General features: G+C 46.6%; 1 long non-coding RNA gene across 2 annotated transcripts; it reads left to right on the top strand.

Moving 5' to 3' along the window:
• Positions 1 to 7,583: 7,583 nt before the first annotated feature.
• On the top strand, positions 7,584 to 18,570 carry LOC143821897 (uncharacterized). 2 transcript variants are annotated; one of them, XR_013225957.1, is made up of 5 exons: positions 7,584 to 9,475; positions 12,848 to 13,745; positions 14,485 to 14,668; positions 15,268 to 15,328; positions 18,187 to 18,570. It is a non-coding gene; the product is annotated as an uncharacterized LOC143821897 (long non-coding RNA). The 2 variants fall into 2 exon arrangements; XR_013225956.1 differs by lacking the exon at positions 7,584 to 9,475 and having other exon boundaries at positions 11,877 to 13,745.
• The last annotated feature ends 1,656 nt before the right edge of the window (positions 18,571 to 20,226 follow it).

Here is a 20,226-nt window from a genome sequence, read left to right as displayed (position 1 = left end):
ACGTGTGCAGAGTCGCACACAATCTTAAGTGCTTTTCTGGATCCCGGCCACGGCCAGTGGGAGGAAATCCAAGCCTTCTCTGCCGAGCTCCGCCAGTCACCTGTGCGGTGATTCTAGCTAAAGGAAGAGGAACCTTTTTTTTGCCCTGGTGGTGGGGTTGATTCATATCCTTGTTAGGTTCGGGGTCAACATTGCCATCTTACAAGTTACATCTGATGTCAAAAACTTGCAAAACTAAAAAAGACGTAGAAACTGTGATGAAATACCCTTCTCGAAAACCACGTTATCAGTTTGGCAATGACAACAAACTATTCCTTTAAAAGCAACATAATATGCAAACTAATGTAGTTCTGGAAGAGTACTGCAAGTCTGGCCTTCTCGCTGGAGCTGTCTGGCCACCAGAAGAGGGTGATGCAACCCCGTCCTGTCACAGACAAGCACAAAGGTTCCCCAATTGCACTCCTCTGCTCTTTCTCGGGAGGGGCAGAGTCCTGTTTGACTCTTGCGCTTTGTTTTCAACAACCAGGCTCCCAATAAATGGTACTCCCCCACCCCCCCAAAATAAAACCCCAGTTTCTTTCAAATGAAGAGACTAGAAATGAAAGCGACATGATGCTTTATGGACCGCTTGAAAGAATTCTCTGGAGGCCCCCCTTAAAACAATGTGTTAACAGAGGCCAAATGACTTTGTTTTATTAGCAAACAAAATGTTAAACATGTCCCGAGCCAGGTTTGCAACGTGTTCCATAGAAAGATGAAAGGGTCAGTCCTTTAAACCCGCAGGACAAAAACATTAATTTCCAGGCTCAGGAGTTTTCAGCACAGCCTCCAAATCTAACAAGCTTTCTCCTTAACTTTTTTTTTCTAGGAGGGAGCGTGTATTCCCAGCCCCCAGCCCCCAGCCCCCAAATGCCACAAACAAACTGTTTTGAGTTTTGTTTGTTTGTTTGTTTGTTTAGTTGGTTGGTTGGCTTCTCTCTTGTCCAATACTTGATGTCATCTCCTTGGGAGCTGTATAAACATCCCCTTCAGTGAAAGATAGAGGGATGGTATTGCTGTGTTAAGACTCTACTTCATCGGAGATTTTGCCCTTGGGTGATCTTACGGCTTCAGATTAAGCAGTCAGTTCATTCGATGTCCAATTTGCATCTTGCAAAACCCCAGTGATTCTGGGAGATTCTGGAGGAAAGGAGCAGTTTCACCTTGCGATTAGAAGGTCAAATGTGCCATCAAGTTACAGACAAAGTACAAGGTAAGAGAGGAGCAGAGGTAGTTTGCTGTGATATTCCCCTCCATTGCAACCCCAGTCTTTCTTGATGACGTCCCATCCAGAACCAATTCTCACCCATCCCGGGCTGACCCTGATTGGCCTCTGATATGAAGAAGAAGACCAAGAAAAGTTGTCTTTTTTTATACCCCGCTTTTCTCTACTAGAAGGAGTCTCCAAGCGGCTTACAATCACCTTCCTTTCCTCTCTCCACAACAGGCATCTTGTGAGGTAGGTGAGGAAGCCCTGATATTACTGCCCAAGGACACCCGGCTGGCTGCATGTGGAGGAGCAGGGAATCAAACCCAGATCAGAAGCCACAGCTGTTAACCACTATACCACAGTGGATCTCTGGGTATCAAATCTGAACCAGTGGTTTCCTCGGGCATCCCTTAGAAGGAGCAAGAAACTATTGTGTCTATGCAGCCTTCATCATGACTGATCCTATGAGTTATGGGTTAGGAAATATCTGGAGATTTGGGGAGTGGAGGCTGGAGAGGGAAATGTTCAGGGTGGGGAGGGACCTCAACAGGTCACAGCACCCTATGATCCAGCCTCCAAAGCAACCATTTTCTCCAGGGGAACGGATTTTCATTGTCTGGAGGTCATTAAGGAGGCTGACAACCCAGTGCAAGACCTTGGATTCTCAGCATTGCTGCTGATTAATCAGGGGCCAAATTTTAACCTGTCGTTAAAGGTGGAGTCCATAACAGCTCTGACTATATGGAAGTCCATAGCCTTAGGTACACTGCAGAGCTTCTGTACTCCTTTATCTCCTTCTCCTTTGCCTCGTATGTGCAGTCCCTTCCTGCTTTGTTTATTTTCCCTTTTCAATAATGGGGGAGAAGCAGTTCAAAGGGCAGAAGGGAAGGAAATGAGATGCCATTAAAGCACAGCCTACGGCAAGGATGTTCTGTGCAGAAGAGAAGGATAAAGGTGGTTTCAGGACATCTGACCGCTCCTCTCTGTTCTACCAGCCAGTGGCTGAAATGCCCGATTCAGGACCCGTCACAAATCGCCCTGAAATTCTTTCCCAGAACTTGCCATATTAAAGACCTCACTTGCTTGTCATTTAAAGTCTTCGCCTCCATACATTTCTTGTGCTGGTGACCTGCTGGTTGTCCACCGGGGGACAGCGCTTTTTAGGTTGGTGAATCCACTTTTTGGGATTCACCAACCCGTGCTTTAAAATGGCAGATGTAGCAAGCAGTTTGCTGTCCAGACACAAGAGGTTGGCAACGTCGTGCGGAGCGGTCAAAATATAGCGCCTTCAGATGGTAAGCATGACGCTAAATTCATGGAACGCAGGAAAGCCGTTAGTTTCCAAGTTCAGGGTAGTCTGGGCTATTTTTTCATCATTTCTGACCTCCCACTTGCCATTTCGTGCTGGGGAAGGGCAGAAGATGGCCTCTGTAATAAACCAGGACTAATAATGGTCATTCATGTGCTCAGTGACCAATTCAAACTTGTGTCTCTATTGAAAATCCATCTTGCAGAAATCCCTATGATGCACACTGGGAGAGAATCATAAAAACATAGAGTTGGAAGGGGACATGAAGGCCATGTAGTCCAACCCCCTGCTCAATGCAGCCTCAAGCATCCAAGAATCTCTCTATAAGGTTGCCAGCTGTGGGGGTCTAGTCTGTGGAGGTCTGAGAAGAGGAAGGACTCACGGTAAATTCCACAGAATTAACTCTCCAAAACACCCATTTTTCTCCAAGGAGACTAATGGTTGTCTGTAAATCGGTTGTAATTCCAGGAGATTTCCAGGGCTCCTTTGGAAGTTGGCAACTTGAGCTATATCACTGTGGCATTTTTTGTCCTTGAAAAAAAACCATAAACTGCTTCAGAGCTTCAGCCACTTTAGAATAAATAACTAAATTTTTCGAAAAGGAGCGCTCGAGGACTCCAATTTCATGGAGGTTAGAGAAGACTTTCCCTCTGCGGTTACAATATTCAGGGGGAGTCCGATAGATCAAGAGAATCTTTAGAATATTTTGGAAGCTTGCCAGGGCCCAGAGAAATTCCTTTCTTGTTCCAAAAAACGAGGGTTAAAAGGATAGAATGAAACCACCACGGTCCCCTGCCTAATTCTGATTTAAGCTTTCTTTTGTTACAATGAACGTTTTCTGAGGAAGGTGCCTGTACGCCAGCTAATACAGAAGCAAAACTGTACTCTTTTTTTCTAAAACTCTTGACAGAAAAACCTTTCTTGGGCCTCCCATCTGCCTGCCAGATTCTGTTTCTGTACCAGCCCCACAGCTGTCCACAGCTGTATGCCTTCCAGCTTCGCACAACTGGCTTTTTCACACAGAAACGGTGGTGTGTGTGTGTGTGTGTGTGTGTGTTTTAAAATTGTATTCTCTCAAACAGATTGCTCCAGTCTGACAACGTGTAAACCTGGTACTTCAGGCGGGGTTACAGTTTTGTTGTGGGGTCACGGGGTGTGCTCTGCTTCTTTCTCCGCTGTTCTTTGTGCCCTCCGAAGCAGAAAACCTTCCCCAAGTCTTCTCCCGCCGCCCCCAACGGCACCTCAGCCTTTCCCAAGAACGGCCTCTCCAGCCTCAGCTCAGTTCCAGGAGATGGTTGAACAGGACTGTGGGTTTTGTTTTTTTGTGTGTTTTTTTTCACTTCCCCCAAAAGGACTCCCTCGCCACCAAAAGTCTGGCTTCTCTCGGAAATCCCCCGGGCTTCCTTTTCCGACTGAAATATTTCACGAGAATATCCGATTTGCAAGTGGTTTGACGGATCAGTTATATCTCAGCATTTCCCACAGAGCGCTCTTTCATGCCTTGGTGGTGGAAACGGCCATCAAGTCCAACCCAATATGGCCAAGTCAAGTCAAGTCAGATTTCATTGCATGTCGCCATAGGCCATAACGATACAAAAGGAAGATATAAAAGGATTTTACCTCCGTGCGATTTCAAACAATGCCAACAGCTGTACCGAGTGGGCGATACCATAAAACCCAATATGGAGGCGCCAACGGGGTTTTCAAGCCAAGAGACGTTAAGGGGCGGTAAGCCATGGCCTGCTTTCTGTGCAGTGACTCAATGACTTTGGTGCTTCCCCATCCAGGTGCTAACCAGGGCCAACCTCACTTTAGCTGACAAGATGGGCCATCCAGGTCACAGCTTCCTCCCCTTCCCCGTCCCAGTTTCTTCGACTTCTTCCTAACAAATTCTATATTAAATCCCCTGCAAAATACCCCGCAGTCTAAAGGGATCTCATATCTCGTGTCACCTTGAACCGTCTCTGCACCCTGAAGCAGTGTGATGGAGGGTGTTATCCTGTGAACTGGAGGAATACATCAAATGTGTTGTGTGACACATACGATTCTGTGAGCTTAGGCAGATGGTGAGTGGGTGGGCAGAAGAGATTGCGTCTGAGCTCGGCTTTTGTGGCTCTTTCTTGCATGCCCAGAGAAATGCCGATCAGGAAGTGAATTTCTTCCAGGCCAGACTGGCCAGGGATCCTGGTTTTGGGGAAGGAGCATCAACTGGGCATTGAACTGGGATCCTGTGAGTGGACAGATAGTCATCATAGCCTTGGATGAGACCAGAGGTCCCCAAGGCGATTCCTGTGGGCACCCAATGGCACCCACCAAGTGTTTTTATAAATTGGGTGGGGCCAGGGGAGGTTCACACCTAGTAAGGGCTTTTTTGATTGGCCATCAGGGATCTGATTGATTGCACAGATCAAAATATCATTGTTAGCCCAGCAGCTACCGACAGCGTGTTAGTTAGATTCTCTCTCACGCTCCTCTTTCTTAGTGCACCTCCAGGAATTTCTCAAGCTGGAGTTGGCATCCCTCGGCATAACGATAGCCTTCTTTCACACCTCACCATTAGCTTGAACTTCGCGAGGAATCCACGTCTCCAAATCTTCTTTCCCCCAAAAAAGCCTTGCAAAGTAAGTACAATGGCGTGTGGATTATTTTAAATGTATAACCCCTTAGCCTTCAGGTTCCATACAGTGCCGGATTCCTAATTAACGCAGCTTCGGTTTTCCCCCAGAACCCCCCCCCCCCCAAAAAAAAAAAGAACCGACATCGCCTTGCACATGTAAGACGGGGAACCAGAATTTGACTCCTGAATGGCCCACCTGTTACCAATTACTTTTTATTCAATTAAGACTGGCAGTATATTGCACGCATACCATACCAGGGCATACCAGAGCACGTTGATAAAAGGGGGCCTCTGAATTTAGGGACGTTGCATTATTATAAGCCCTGACTGAAGGGGTCTTTTGAATGGCAAGCTGCCCAGCTCTTCAATGAACTCTTATGAAAAGCTTCTAGGAGGTCTCATAAGAATACAGCTGTTCAGGATTATTTAAAAAAAAAAACACATCTTTTTAACACTAACCCCCAAACCCCTGCCTTCCCCAGCCACTGGGATTCTTGTACCACCTTGAAACTGGGCATGGAACAGACCTTCAGCAACTAAAGCTGACAGAGTAGGGTTTCTAAACGTGGCTGGTCTTATAGTGAGCGAGATCGTGGGGCACCCGAGGTCCCAAGCTGAATCTTTTTCTGCTCCGGCTGGCACAAATTCTCCAAGAACCGTTCCAATATTCAAGCTCCTTCTTTACTGGTTCCCACTGAGATCTCCCCTCCATTTGGCTTCTAAATCAATGCCACGGTGAAAAAGGTAAAGGTATCCCCTGGGCAAGCACTGGGTCATGTCTGACCCTTGCGGTGACGCCCTCTAGTGTTTTCATGGCAGACTCAATACGGGGTGGTTTGCCAGTGCCTTCCTCAGTCATTACCGTTTAACCCCTAGCAAGCAAGCTGGGTACTCATTTTACCGACCTCAGAAGGATGGAAGGCTGAGTCAACCTTGAGCCGGCTGCTGGGATCGAACTCCCAGCCTCATGGGCAGAGCTTTCAGACTGCATGTCTGCTGCCTTAAACTCTCGAACATTTTGTTTATTCTCATCCCCCCCCTGCCCCCTTCTCAATCCATATATTCCTAAAGCTGGAATGCAGAATTCATTCTGATTATGCAAGAAGATGAAAACATAACCTAGAATAGGGACACTTCCATCATAGCTAATAGTCGTTTACATAAAATTCTAATTGTTCATATAACTCTTCACCTTGTCCTCATTTTCTCTCTCTCTCTCTCTCTCTCTCTCTCTCTCTCTGTAATCTAATTAACTGGGTTAAGCATAAATAACATATTGTGATTTTGTAAATCCATTTTCCAACTGGAGGACCACTTAGGGTTGTCTGTTCTTATGAAAGGTCAATTCTGAACTCCTGGGTTATTATTTGTTGTATGTATTTCTTGCTTTTGAGGTCTTGTTTTCTCGTTTTGCAGGCCATTTTCTGCGCTTTCTGGTGGGGGAAGGGGTGCCTGCAAGGTCTTCTAATTTTGTAATTCTAGTCCTGACTAGCCCAGAAAGGTCCAGCTTAGATCCCAGAAGCTAAGCAGAGTTGACCCTGGCTAGTATTGGGATGAGAGACCACTAAGTAACTCCAGGGTCGTGATATAGAGGAAGGCAAGAGAAAACCACCTTTGCATGTCTCTTGATTTAAAAACCCAAAGAGGTGGCTAGAAGATGAAGAAGAAGAGCTCGAATGTGGCAAGCTGGGTAACCTTGGTCTAGTCACAGTCCTTTTAGAGCTGTTCTCATATAGCAGTTCCTCTCAGAGCTCTCTCAGCCTCACCTACCTCACAGGCTGTCTGTTGTAGGGAGAGGAAGGGGAAGAGATTGTAAGCCACTTTGAGTCTCCTTCAGACAGTGAAAAACGGGTATAAAAACCAACTCTTCTTCTTCTGACTTAACACAGCAATGACACCAAGAAGTAGATATAGAAGCTTGCTGCATTGATCCTCAGTGCAATCCTGTACAGAATTACTCCGCTGCAAACCTGTTCCTTTCAGCAGGCTCAGACTGGAGCAACTGTGCATGGGATTGCCCTGGTGTGTGTATGTACAGCAAAGGAAAGGGCTCTCGTAGCCTGCTGTTTTAACACTTATTAACAACTGGTTCAATTAAAGATTCAGTTTGATGTCTTGTAAGATGCACGCTCCTTATTTTATCATACATCACGGAAAAGGGAACAATTATTAAACATTAAAGGGCAGAGCGATTAAAGATTCAAGAGCATTTCCAGATGACTAAAGAAACCCAGATTTATTATCTGTGCTGCAGTACCCTGGCACCAGCATGGTGGACTCTCTCTCTCTCTCTCTCTCTCTCTCTCTCTCTCTCTCTCTCTCTCTCTCTCTCTCTCAAGGCAGGTTACACAGGGGGAGTCAATACAACTCATAGGATGGGTCCTTCAATAAACGGTGCAACAGTGGGGTCGACCCCACCAGAAGTCTCAAAAAGAACGGAAGTGAATCCATAGGAACAATCGACATTAGACCAGCCTTTTTCAACCTTTTGACCATGGAGGAGCCCCTGAAATAATTTTTCAGGCATCGAGGAGCCCCGGAAGTGATGTCAGCTGGCCACACCCCTGGAAGTGACGTGTCACTGGAAGTGACATCACCACCTGCATTAACAGGCAGGCTCAAGGAGGGCTGAAGGGAGCTAGGGTTGTCAGATCCAGGTAAGGAAACTCCTGGAGGTTTGGGGGTGGAGCCTGGGGAGGACAGTGGGGTGTATGCCATAGAGTTCACCTTCCAAAGCATCCCTTTTCCCCAGGGGGACTGATCTCTGTATCTTGCAGGTGAGATGTAAGTCTGGGGGATCCCCAGATCTCACCTGGAGGCTGACATCCCTACTTCTATCCACCTGGATTAGGCTTTCACCCTTTGCCAGGTAGGAGCAGTTCTTTGTACGAGTGTCTTAATCTCATCTAGTTGTAACCCGCTTACAAGAACAATGATAATGTAAACATCCTTTCAATGTTGTTTTGTTTTGTTTTATTGGCTAAGGAGGAGTTGTCCTAGCCAGAAGCGCACATATTACATGACAAATCAAATCCTTTCAAGACATGTTTAAACAAAGCAGTGCAACCTTCGCACTTTCGATCGAGGAAAAAAAAATTATATCTTCCCCTTTTATTTATACAAAGTAGTAGAGGGAGCAGATATAAATCTTGTTTCCTTCTGGCCCTTTCGTCACTCAGTGAGAGATGCAGAAACAAGATGAAGCATTGTACAAACAATGTGTAAATTTAAGGCACACGCCCTGCCTGGCAGAATGCCATGCGCATGCAGTAAGAACACAAGAAGAGCCCTGCTGGATCAAACCAGTAGTCCATCTAAGCCAGCCTCCTGTCCCATATACTGGTCAACCAGTTCCTCTGGATGGCCAACAAGGCCTTCCACACTGTTGCCTCCCGGCTCTAGGATTCATCTTTCTCAACTTTTTTAACATCAAGAAACTCCTGAAACATTCTTCAGGCTTTGAGAAATTCCAGAAGTGATGTGGCCATGCAGAATATGGTTGGGAAGCAGAGCTGTGGACATGCCTACCTGGGGCCCTTCCCCTTCCCCTTGGCACCTCCAGGCCCATCATCGGCCAGTTTGGGAGGGGGAAAGCAGATTGACATGACAATATATGGTCATATCACCCAATAAATGTTTAACAAATTAAAAAATATATATTACAAATTAAGTAATTCCCACCCATTTGGGAAACCCTTCCAGGGCCATTCAAGAAACCCCAGGGTTTCACGAAGCACTAGTTGAGAAAGCTAGCTCCAGATGTTTAGTACTCTTAAAATTGGAGGTTCATCTCATTCACCATGGCTAGTAGCCATGAATTTAACCTCAATGAATCTATCTAATCCCCATCTGACGCTGTTTGTTCCTGTAGCCATCAGATTTCTAGAAAGCAGCAGGACGCTGCATTCATGTCCTCTGAGGACAGTCGTATATTGCGGGAGGGAGGGACTCACTCTGTTAAGGATGTGTCTGTTGAATTGTTGGAGGCTTTCATGGCCGGAATCAACTGGTTGTTTTGCATTTTCCAGGCTGTGTTGAGTGGTCTCTAGTTCAATCCCTGATGGACCACCTGGCCCAGAAAACCCACAGAAGGAGAAGGAAAAGAAGAGTTGGTTTTTAAACCGTTTTTTACTACCCAAAGGATAGAATCATGGAATCATAAAATCATAGAGTTGGAAGGGGCCATACAGGCCATCTAGTCCAACCCCCTGCTCAACGCAGGATCAGCCCTAAGCATCCTAAAAGAGTCTCAAAATGGCTTATGGTTGCCTTCCTCTCATCACAACAGACAACCTGTGAGGTAAGTGGGGCTGAGAGAGCTCTGTCAGAACTGTTCTGCTAAAGCAGCCCCAAGAGAACTGTGACAGACCCAAAGTCACCCAGCTGGCTGCATGTGGAGGAGTGGGGAATCAAACCTGGGGCTCCAGATTAGAGGTCGCCACCCCTAACCACACCACACTGGCTCTGTTGGGTCTGGCTTGCTTGCCGACGTCTCCTGCACTGTTCTTCACACACTTGCTGTTTGAGCAAACCTGTGTGATTTGAGCATGGGGTGCATACCTGTGCCATTGGGAACTGAAATTACATTTTTGTTTCCCTTTAAGAAATACTCAGTAGGTACACAGGTAATCACGTATCCCAATAGCTTTGCTAAGATGCAAAAATCAGAAAATTGGAAAGCTAAGGAAGGGGGTGAATAGGAGTGTCATGTCTCTATGGGGTTTTCGGACAGACTCGTTTAAGCAAGGCAGAAAACTATTTGTGGGGTTTCATTTGGTGGATACACACAAGAGAGGAAGAGGCGTTGACAACATCCTGTGTGTTTGTGCACCTGAGCTGTAGGCAGACGTATTTTTAAAGATCTCACCCTTTTTCTCTAATACTTGGTACACAGAAAACCCTTGAGCTATGATACATTTGTCTTTGGGAGACAGATCATTTGTCTGTACGCCAGCTGCTTAGCCTGGTTTCCCATGCTTGAAAATTTAGATTTATTAGATGCCACAAATAGAAGTGGACACCATTTAATCGGCTCATGTTCCATGAAGGGGAGATGTTGGTTAAACAACGGAAGAGTCAAGGGGACGGGGGAGGACCAAGGTCTCTGGAGATGGAGAGATGGAGAGAAGATGGCCTTGCCTATCGTTGCCATATTGGGACCGGTGTGTCAATAAAAGGATATCGTATCCTAGTCCTATGCTGGTGGAAGAACTCTGTGGATGGCCTCCCATTCCCCACAGGACCGTGAAATGCTGCAGGCAGCTATTAGGGAACTCACCAGCAGGGGCAGCTCTCACGCCACAAGGATCTGCAGCCTCCGAGCCTCAGAGGGAAGTGGAAGGAGGAGGGGGTGGTCGGGGGAGGCGGAAGGCGATTGGCTAGCTACTGCACAGACTGGGCAAGCCCATTGGAGGAGGAGGCACTCAGGAGCGGGACAGCCGCCCCAAGTAGGTGATAAATGCTGTGGCACTTAAGCTCCTCCTCCAAGGCCTTACCGGTAATATATTACGTGGAACAGATTCGGGCAGGCAGTCAGCTCACTGCTGGGGAATCAGGGGCTGGGAAAGGAAGGAGCTCAGGAAAATGTGATTCCACAACGTCCAACCTCCAAAGCAGACTTTTTCTCCAGAGGAACCGACCTCTGTGATCTGGAAATCAGCTGGGAATCCAGGAGACCTTCAGGAATCCCCCCTCCCAGAGTTGGCCACCCTAGGGAAAGGCGAGAGAGCTTTGCAGCTTGCATGCACACACCCACCCACTCGGTCTTGCCGTGATGTGGACCAAGGGCCTCCGAGCAGCATTAATAAAAGGGGAAGCAAGCCTTGTGAAAGGGTGACCTCATATCAAGATGTGATGCCAGAAATGGGCGGGCCGGAGCGATTGTAGTTCGGCTCCTCCAGCTTGCTGTGGAAGGTATAAAATAAACAACCTGACAGCAGCTTTGAGGTTTTTGCGGCAAGATCACGTGGGGGTCTTTCAGCTGCAAGAAATAATAAACAGGCGAAAGAAAAGAATAGGCTTGCTTAAAAAAAAAAAAACCCTCACCCATTGAATTATATTTGTATTTGTTTTATAAACGCTCCGTTCCCACTTCTATTTTTTTTTTTTGAAGAACAAAAAAATCAGCAGAGCATTTCAGCGTGTAAGTAGGAATGCGTGTGAGAGACCGGTAAAGGGTGTCTGTTGGAATCTTTAACACGGCCTGTTTCTGTGCCTTGAAGTTGGGTTGTCAACTTTGGGCTGGGGAATTCGAGAAACCCCAGAAGTGATGCAATCATGATGAATATGGCCCCTCCCCTTCCCACCCCCTCCAGGCCCATCACTGGCCATTTGGGGAGGGGGAAAGGCGGATCAACATGGCCATATATGGTCATATCACCGGATAAATGTTTAACACATTTTAAAAACTATATCAAAAATGAATCAGCTCCCACCCATTTGGGCAAGCCTTCCAGGGCCGTGAAGAAACCCCAAGGCGTCACAAACCCCTGGTTGAGAAAGCCAGGTTCAGATGGTCCTGGCATCGTGGCTGCAGAGCATGAACTATGAGCAAACTCATCAGGAAGTCTTTAGAACAGGGGTAGTCAAACTGTGGCCCTCCAGATGTCCATGGACTACAATTCCCAGGAGCCCCCTGCCAGCGAATGCTGGCAGGGGGCTCCTGGGAATTGTAGTCCATGGACATCTGGAGGGCCGCAGTTTGACTACCCCTGCTTTAGAAACGCAGCTTGTCCTCTTCGCCTAGACATGCCCTCTGTAACACGGGGCTATCAAAAGGCAGCATCTCTTTCAGAGATGCCGAAACGATTACCAAGAGCTTCTCCTGCATCACCTTCAACAAAACCCCCAGTGATTTGATCCCCTCCCTCCTTTCTGATTTTAACTCCTCTGTTTAAAAAAAAATTGGGGGGGGGGGGAAGAGATCCTTTTCAGGGAAGCTGAACTGGCTTCATACGAGGCCGAGGCCGCGACAATGCCATCCCATAATACACGCCAGACTGTGGGTAGTCGGCATTCCTTGCTGAACCTTTTCCACCACGATGCTGTTATCTCTGGCGCCTTTGTTTTCATTCCTGAGATTTCGTCCATCAGCACTTTCTCTCCTTGCTACTTGCTGTTCTTTCATCGGGGCTGTTTGCAAACAGGTTTGCCACGCTCTCTTTCGCGTTTTCGTTGCCGCGGATCATTTCCCCGATGGCTCAAGGGAAGCTGCATAGGTGAGGCCCTTTCTGCACTGAGAACCGTTCCAGTTATTCCGTCACGGTGTTACTGGTTCTCTTCTGCACATCTTGAGGTGTTGGAGAGGAGGTGATATATCAGAATGTCTGTGGCTAAGGGCAATGGGACAATTAAACGTAAAAGAAGAGTTGGTTTTATATACACCGCTTTTTACTACCCAAAAGAGTCTCAAAGTTGGGAAACTCCTGAAGATTAGGGGGTAGACCCTAGGGAGGTTGAGGCTGGGGAGAGGAGAGACCTCAGTTTCATGACATAGTTCCTCCTCCAAAGTAGCTATTTCCTCCAGGGAAACCTCTCTCTTTAAACTGGAGATCAGTTGTAATTTCTTGAGCTCTCCAGCTGCCACCTGGAGGTTGGCAGCCACGCCATCAAAGACATCAAGTCCAACCTCCTGCATGCATATGGACAGAGGTTGACTTTGGCCATTTTGCAGGTTGGCACCTCGCTTGGAGAAGAGAAGCTGCTGTGGTAGAATGCGGGGGAGAGGCGGTTTTACAGGTATGCAATACTATGCAATAGCGAGAATTGCAAAGGGCAGAAAGAGGGAGAGTCAATGCAAAAATGAAAATAAACCAGTTCATCAATATGCACAGCAAAAATATTGAGGGATCCCCCACCCACCCAACAGTGTTGAGAGATCCTCAAAGTGTCTCTGAGGCTACACAACTTTTGTTGATGATGCGCAATTTGTAGATACATGAAACTAGTCTGGAAACATTTTACATGCCCAGCTGAAAATCCCCCTCAGACATTTTTGTTTCCCTCAAAAATTCTTCACTGCTTTGACTCAAAGATTCTCCAGATTCGCTTTCAGTTTCTTACGAAAGAGAAAAATAATTCCGGCAACAAGTTAGAAATGTGAAAAAATGGCCCAGTAAATTTTGCCCCGTCTTATTGCAATTCTTTGGTTTCCCTTTTCTTCCAACGTTTTGTTTGAAGAACATCTCCAACATTTTATTTACATTTTGCTCGAAATCTGGAAACATGTTAGACGGTCACATGGTAATAGTTTGTCACCACTCAGATGGCATATATCTCAGAGGGAAAAAATCTACAGAATTTTCTCAGTCCATTCTGCATTGCTGACTGAAGATGCGGGACATGATCCAAGAAATCTAAAAAATGTTATTAGTAATTGTAAATGGTTATGTCGCTTGGTCCTTTCTTTCTCAAGTATGCTTTACAAATTTAGCTCCCTTCAAAACCTCCAGAGCTGACCCAGTAATGGCCTTGACTTGTCATATTTGGTCTCATCCATCACTCGCAGCAACATGATCTATCAGCCATGAAAATGCAAAAAGAAGCAGCTTTCTGTCTCCTCTGATTTGCTGGTAAGAGGAAAGCAACGCTTTTGGGCAGAAAATACCCATATCTTACAATCTTTGTATTGCATGCTGCCAGTATATTCTTATTCACCAAAGAAAAAATAATTTCTGCCTGAAATGTAATCCAAGATGAAATTTACAGTTCTGTTAATGTACAGTTGAAAGTCCTTTCATTAAGAAGATAAGAAGAGCCCTACTGGCTCAGACCACTGGTCCATTTAGTGATCCAGCAACCTGTCTCTCACAGTGGCCAACCTGAAGGGCCATAGAGGTCGAGGCCTTCCCTGCAATTTGCTTCCTGGCTCTGAGATTCAGAGTTTTCGTGCCTCTGAATGTAAAGGTCCTTCTCAGTCACCATGTCTAGTAGCCATCAATAGACTCAATCTCCCGAAATCTGTCAGGTTTTATGTAGTTCATAGGACATATGAACATCCACCAGGAAGGCTTATATATTGTACGGTCTGATATTTAGACTGATAAAGTTTTTAATGTTATAGGTGCATGTTATATAATAAATATTTCATTTGTTCTAGAATTTGCTGAGAATCATAGAGTTTTGCCCACAAACCAGAGAGTCCAACGACCCTTACGTGCTGATGTCACTTCCGGGTGATGTCAGCATGTTGTGTTAATTTGTGGCATTCTTTTTTGGGGGTGGGGCTTGGGGGGATGTGCCAGCCTGGTCCCGTTCAAATATGTTCATTGCTATGTTTTTTTTTAAATAAAAAAACACCATCCTTTTTAGATGGTTTCATGTTCCTCACACGCTTTCCAAAGCAAACGACTGTGGCCAACAAATATCACAGGAAATGAAAAGCTGACAATTGGATTGACAGAAAGTGCGAGACGATTTCATTAACCAGCAATTCTGGGTTTTGAAAAATAATGCCATTTCACCCTGCTTGGAGCCAGGCCAAGAGCTGCTGCTGGTAACTTGGATTTCCTCATTTTATTTCAGAGGGTTATGCACATGTACCTGAAGCCTCTTTGTGGTGGTTTGTAAGAAGGAGCAAATGTTTGTTTTCTTTTTATATTCCTTTTGAGGGTTTTTTTTTTTTGCTAATGTTTTCACATCATTGCTTTTCACTGTTAGATTTGAAGATCTGTTTGTATATCTCAATTTGTTTACTATTTCTATGGTGTTTTTGTTTACTGGGTGTACCATTTATACACAGAATCGATGTATAACGTTTATGGATCCCCTCCCCCATGTACCATTGAATAAGGCAGGGGTAGTCAAACTGCGGCCCTCCAGATGTCCATGGACTACAATTCCCAGGAGCCCCTGCCAGCGAATTCCTGGGAATTGTAGTCCATGGACATCTGGAGGGCCGCAGTTTGACTACCCCTGGAATAAGGTGTACATTTTATAGAAGGTGGGGAGTTGGGCGATGAAACAGGAAATAAGCACCAAAATGGCTTCCATGTGCACAGAAGCGAAACTGGGATTTTCAGGCCAAAATAACAGATGAGAAATTGGAACCCCTCTTTGGCTCCTTCCCAAATGATGTCTGTTCTTCCTTTGCAGTGAATAGATATTGAATCCACCGCTCGTTCCACCTCCTTGGGAGGCAGCAAGTATCTCTGCGGTAAGCACATGACCAGATTCTGCTTTAAAAAAAACAACCAAAAAACGGGTGCTCATTGGGTTTACGCTTTCCTTCGGCTACACAAAACATGGTCTCCTCTGCCACCTCCTAAGCCAGGCCAAGCGCTCCGAATTTTTATTGGGAAAGTATAAAAGAGTGCTGCATTTTCACCTCCCTTTCAAGACCTCCTACATGCAATGGGAAAGGTAAACATAAAAAGCATTGCTTCCTTTCAATGAGTTGTGGGGAGGGCCATTTTCTCTCTACCCCCCACAAGCTTCACTGTCGTGAAATCGCTGTTTTCAGAAGGCTCACAAAGACTTGAATCTCAATACACTCGGAATAACAGGCACATGGTTTTAATTTACAGTCGTGGGTCCCCCCCTCTCTCGCCTTCACCCCTCCCCTCCCCCTCCCTTTACCACTGCATACGAATCCTATAAGCAAAATGTGTTGCTACAACGAATCCCACCGGGAGAGCCCAGACCAAAGTTGAAGAGCAGCTGGAGTGCTACAGTCCACCAAAGTCAGCTCCTGACACGGGTATGAATTATTATTGGGTTAGTCGGAGAAATACGTCACTTTTCCTCCCGACAGGCAGTCACAGACAGCACTTGGAAAGAATTAAAACCTTCCCTTCACCTCTGGCCAGGAATGATTAAATGAAGATTAGTGTGTTCTTCCTTTCCTATTCTTTCCCGGCTTCCCCCCGCCTGCCCATCCATCCTTATTTTAATTTCCCTTCCAAGCTGAACAGTCAAATCCCTTCCTCTCAAAAGAACCTCGCCCTCCTCCTCGTTTCCATTCTAGGTAGCCACCACAATGGGACATAATCCACATGGCCAGGGTCAGGGGGTGGCCAGCCGGTGGCTCGCCAGATGTCCATGGACTGCAATTACCATGAGCCCCTGCGCGACAAACTAAGTTTTGCTATTGGCGCTGGAACACCCACACGTCCAAATTGGAGGGATGGTGATCCCAGACTTATTCTTCTGAGATCCCCTGCCTGCAAACGAAAACAATGTACTTGTGGTTCTTCACGGCTGCTTAGGGGCAGAAAGCTTCTAGAACCTTTCACAACAATGTCAAGTGAATTAATCAGGTGCCAATATTCTCGTTCTCGACCCAAGCTGCCTCTTCTGGTGGTGGGAAGTGCCATCGAGTCACAGCTGATTTGTGGTGACCCAGTAGGGTTTTCAAAGCAAGAGATGCTGAGAGGTTTGTTGGCCATTGCCTGCCTCTCCATCAGAACCCTGGGCTTCCTTGGTGGTCTCCCATCCAACTACTAGCCAGAGCTGACTTTGCTTAGCTTGCAAGATCTGACAATGTGACACTAGCCTGGGGCCATCCAGACCGAGGCAGGAGATAAGCAGAGGTGGTCTGCCATTGCCTGCCTCTTCATCACAACCCTGGACTTTCTAGGTGGTCTCCCATCCAAGTTCTAACCAGGACTGACCCTACTTGGCTTCAAAGATTCAACGAGATCCAGCCATCCTGGACCATCTTCTACACCAAGCTCCAAGGTCCTTTGGGATGGATCCAACTCCTTTCAGCTGGACCCCCCATGTCCTCGGGATTTTCTCAGGAGCAGTATTTTGTGGAAATCAATGGGCTGCAATGTAGGGGGGGGGAGGGACAGGACAGGAAAGTCCTGTTCTGCCATGGGAACGTGCATTGTTGGTGGAGATGTCTGTTTCAAAAATAGCAAATGGATATGGTTTCTGATCCCCTTTAAGAAGTCCACTTAATACTCCCCCTTCCAGCCACTTTGGGGCTCTTTTGAGAACAACCACCACCACCCCAATCCGGGACCGGCAGCCAATGCTGCTTTATCTCATTATCTCCTGCTTTGCATTTTAATGTGCCTTGGTCTGAAAAAGACCTAATTGGTATTCTGTTCCAGCATGTGTTTGTTTGTATCTCTCGGGGAAATTTGCTACAGTTATTACTAAGTCAAAAGCACATCCAGCTTTCTCCACTTCTTTGTAATTTCTCTAACGGAACACAATGAGATATTTCATCCCAGGGCGGAGGGGGGGAGGGGAGCCCTTTGGGTGTAGGATGTTGGGCTCCCCCCAGGATATGTACATCGCGTGATCATTTGCAGCAGCAGCAGATTCCATCTTATAACATGTCAGAGACATAGGAAGGGAGTGCCCATGGGCAGATATAGCACCTGTTATGCACACGTTGGATAATGCACTTCAGAAGTAGATTATCCTGTTCCGCACAGAGAAATCCAGCTGCAAAAGCGCCTTGGAAATGCATGATCCAATGCTTGCCAAATTGGGATTTCTATAGGATGGATTTGGAATGGAGCTGCAAGTTTGAATTGCTCCCTGAACATGACCATTGTGAGTCATGCCTTATTGCAGAGGTCAATTGGCAGTTTCAGTACCAGCTCTGACCCAGGTTAGCCCAATGTCATCAGATCTCGGAATCTAAGTAGAAATGGCCCTGATTACTACTTGGATGGGATATCTCCAAGGACGTTGAGGGTTCTGAGGCAGAGGCAGGCAATAGAAAGCCACCTCTGAAGGTCTTGAAAACCTGAAGGCCTTGAAAACCCGACCGGGTCACTGTAAGTCAGTGTGTGATTCGATGGCACTTTCATAGAATCATAGAGTGGGAAGGGGCCATACAGGCCATCTAGCCAACCCCTTGCTCAATGCAGGATCAGCCCACATCACCCAGGATAAGTATCTGTCCAGCTGCTTAAAGACCGCCAGTGAGAGGGGGCTCCCCACCTCCTTAGACAGACCATTCCACTGTTGAACTACTCTCTGTGATATCTAGTTTGTATGTTCTACACATTGTTTAAAGTCATTATTGTGAGTCCTCTCCTCTGCTGCCAACAGGAACCTTTCCCTGCCCTCCTCCAAGTGACCACCTTCCAAAGACTTCAAGAGAGCCCTCCTGTCCCCTCTCCGCCTCCTCTTCTCCAGGCTGAACTTTCCCAAGTCCCTCAGCCTTTCCTCCTGGGGCATGGGTTCTCTCTCTTCTTTCGACCTTTGTAACGTTTTCCTAGTTCAAGCTTTGCCTTGGCAGGCGAACTGAAACACAGAACCGCGGTTGGGCAAGCAGAACTTCAAGCTTTTTGGCAATGCTTATCTTGATTGTCTTAAGCAAACTTCAAATCCCTCTGATTACCTGGCTTAAAACAACGTAAATACACGCCATGCCTGTTTGGGAGTGTTTAAAGTTTAAATTCGAAGCACATTGAAGTGTGTTTTCTCGTTCACGTCCTGTCGCTCTTCACGCCAGTCTGGACCACCGCATGCGTTTTGAGATTCACGCAGAGTTCTTGCGCGCAGACATGGTTCTTCCTTCACAGTGTATGTCGATGACCCAGCTGATGCGTTCAAGGCAGATTGCACCTCCAAACAATATGCTTACAGGTGCTGTTACCTTCTCCAAGCCCTGCGGATGGTGCAGGCTAAAATCTTGCCATATTGATCCCCGGGTGTTAAATCCATGGTTTCAGAGGCGGACACAGGCACCAGAAGCGATTTGAGCTCTTTATTAGGACCCAGAATGGTAAAGAAGAGCTGAAATGACAACCCCCCGCCCCCGACCCCCCCAAAAAAACACAACTTAGATACACAAGCAAGAAGTAGATCTTCCTGCCTTTGCCTGCCATTATAATATGCTGCCTACCTTGTATTTTATCTTTTATCTGAGAGACAGCCAGAAGAACACTCTGTTCTTTTAATACTAACCAGTTGGGGGTCCCTGGCCCCAAGGAGGTACATCTGGCCTCAACCAGGGCCAGGACATCTTCTTTCCTGGTCCCTGCCTGATGGAATGAGCTCCCATAGCACCTCTGGGCCCTACTGGAGTTGCCACAATTCCACAGCGCCTGCAAGATAGAGCTCATCTGCCAGGCTTTTGGTTGGGACCAAAAGGAACACCTGTCTCTGACCCCACCCGTTCCACCTGTCCATTATCTATCTATGCATGCCTGGACCAGCCTGACCTGTTTGGAATAACCTCGATAGCTGCTATGGAGAAACTGTTGCTCTTAGTTTTAAAACTAATTTTAAACTTTAATTTTATTTTATTCTCTAGGGGAACTGATCTTTGTTTTTTATGCTTTCATTTGTGGGGGGGAGGAGAATACTGCAAACAGGGGAAGGGGGGGCTTCAATGTCAAGGAATGAGCTTAGAAAGTTTTGCATTTTGTGCACTTGGCAGATTCCTGCTTTGGAGCCAAGTGTCAAAAGAGAGATGGATTATTTAATTCTTCCTGTCACGCAGCAAAAACACCAGCCAGAATCTGTATTCCTCTTGAGTGACTTTAGAAAGGACGCAGATGAAGTTTCTTTCTTTCTTTCTTTCTTTCTTTCTTTCTTTCTTTCTTTCTTTCTTTCTTTCTTTCTTTCTTTCTTTCTTTCTTTCTTTCACCTGGCCTATGGTGCCAAAGGAAAACTGCAGCGAGGGTCTATTTCCAGAGGCCTTGGTGAAGGAATGTGGTGCTCTTTTTTTCCTTAACTGCAGATACAATGACCGTCATCCTGCGGACCGCAGTTCCCATGTGGGAGCTGCCAGAACCTTATGAAAGCCAGCTTTATGAGCTGCGCTCGCAGGTGTCTACAGGAGGTGGGGGGGCGTGTGTATGGTGTGCGCGCGCATGTAATCGTTAATGAATAGCTGAGAGAGACAGAAACTCTAGGCAGGCCCTGGCACACAGAGCTAGGCTGGGCCTTTATCTTTCTGTGAGAAAAGCTGCATTTCTCTCTCTTTCCCTTTCTCTGCATACGGTCATGCCCGGAGCGCGGCCGACCTTGGCTTTGTGCTGGTCAGTCACCAGCTCCTGCTAGCATTATGCGCACCAAGGGATGTTTTGCTGCTGAAAAGGATGTGGAGGTTTGTGGCTGAAAGCAAATGGCAGAACAGTG

The sequence above is a fragment of the Paroedura picta genome, chromosome 12, assembly GCF_049243985.1.
Source record: "Paroedura picta isolate Pp20150507F chromosome 12, Ppicta_v3.0, whole genome shotgun sequence".
NCBI lineage: Eukaryota > Metazoa > Chordata > Lepidosauria > Squamata > Gekkonidae > Paroedura > Paroedura picta.
Note: the sequence above shows the minus strand (reverse complement) of the source record. Positions and strands in the feature narration are given on the sequence as shown.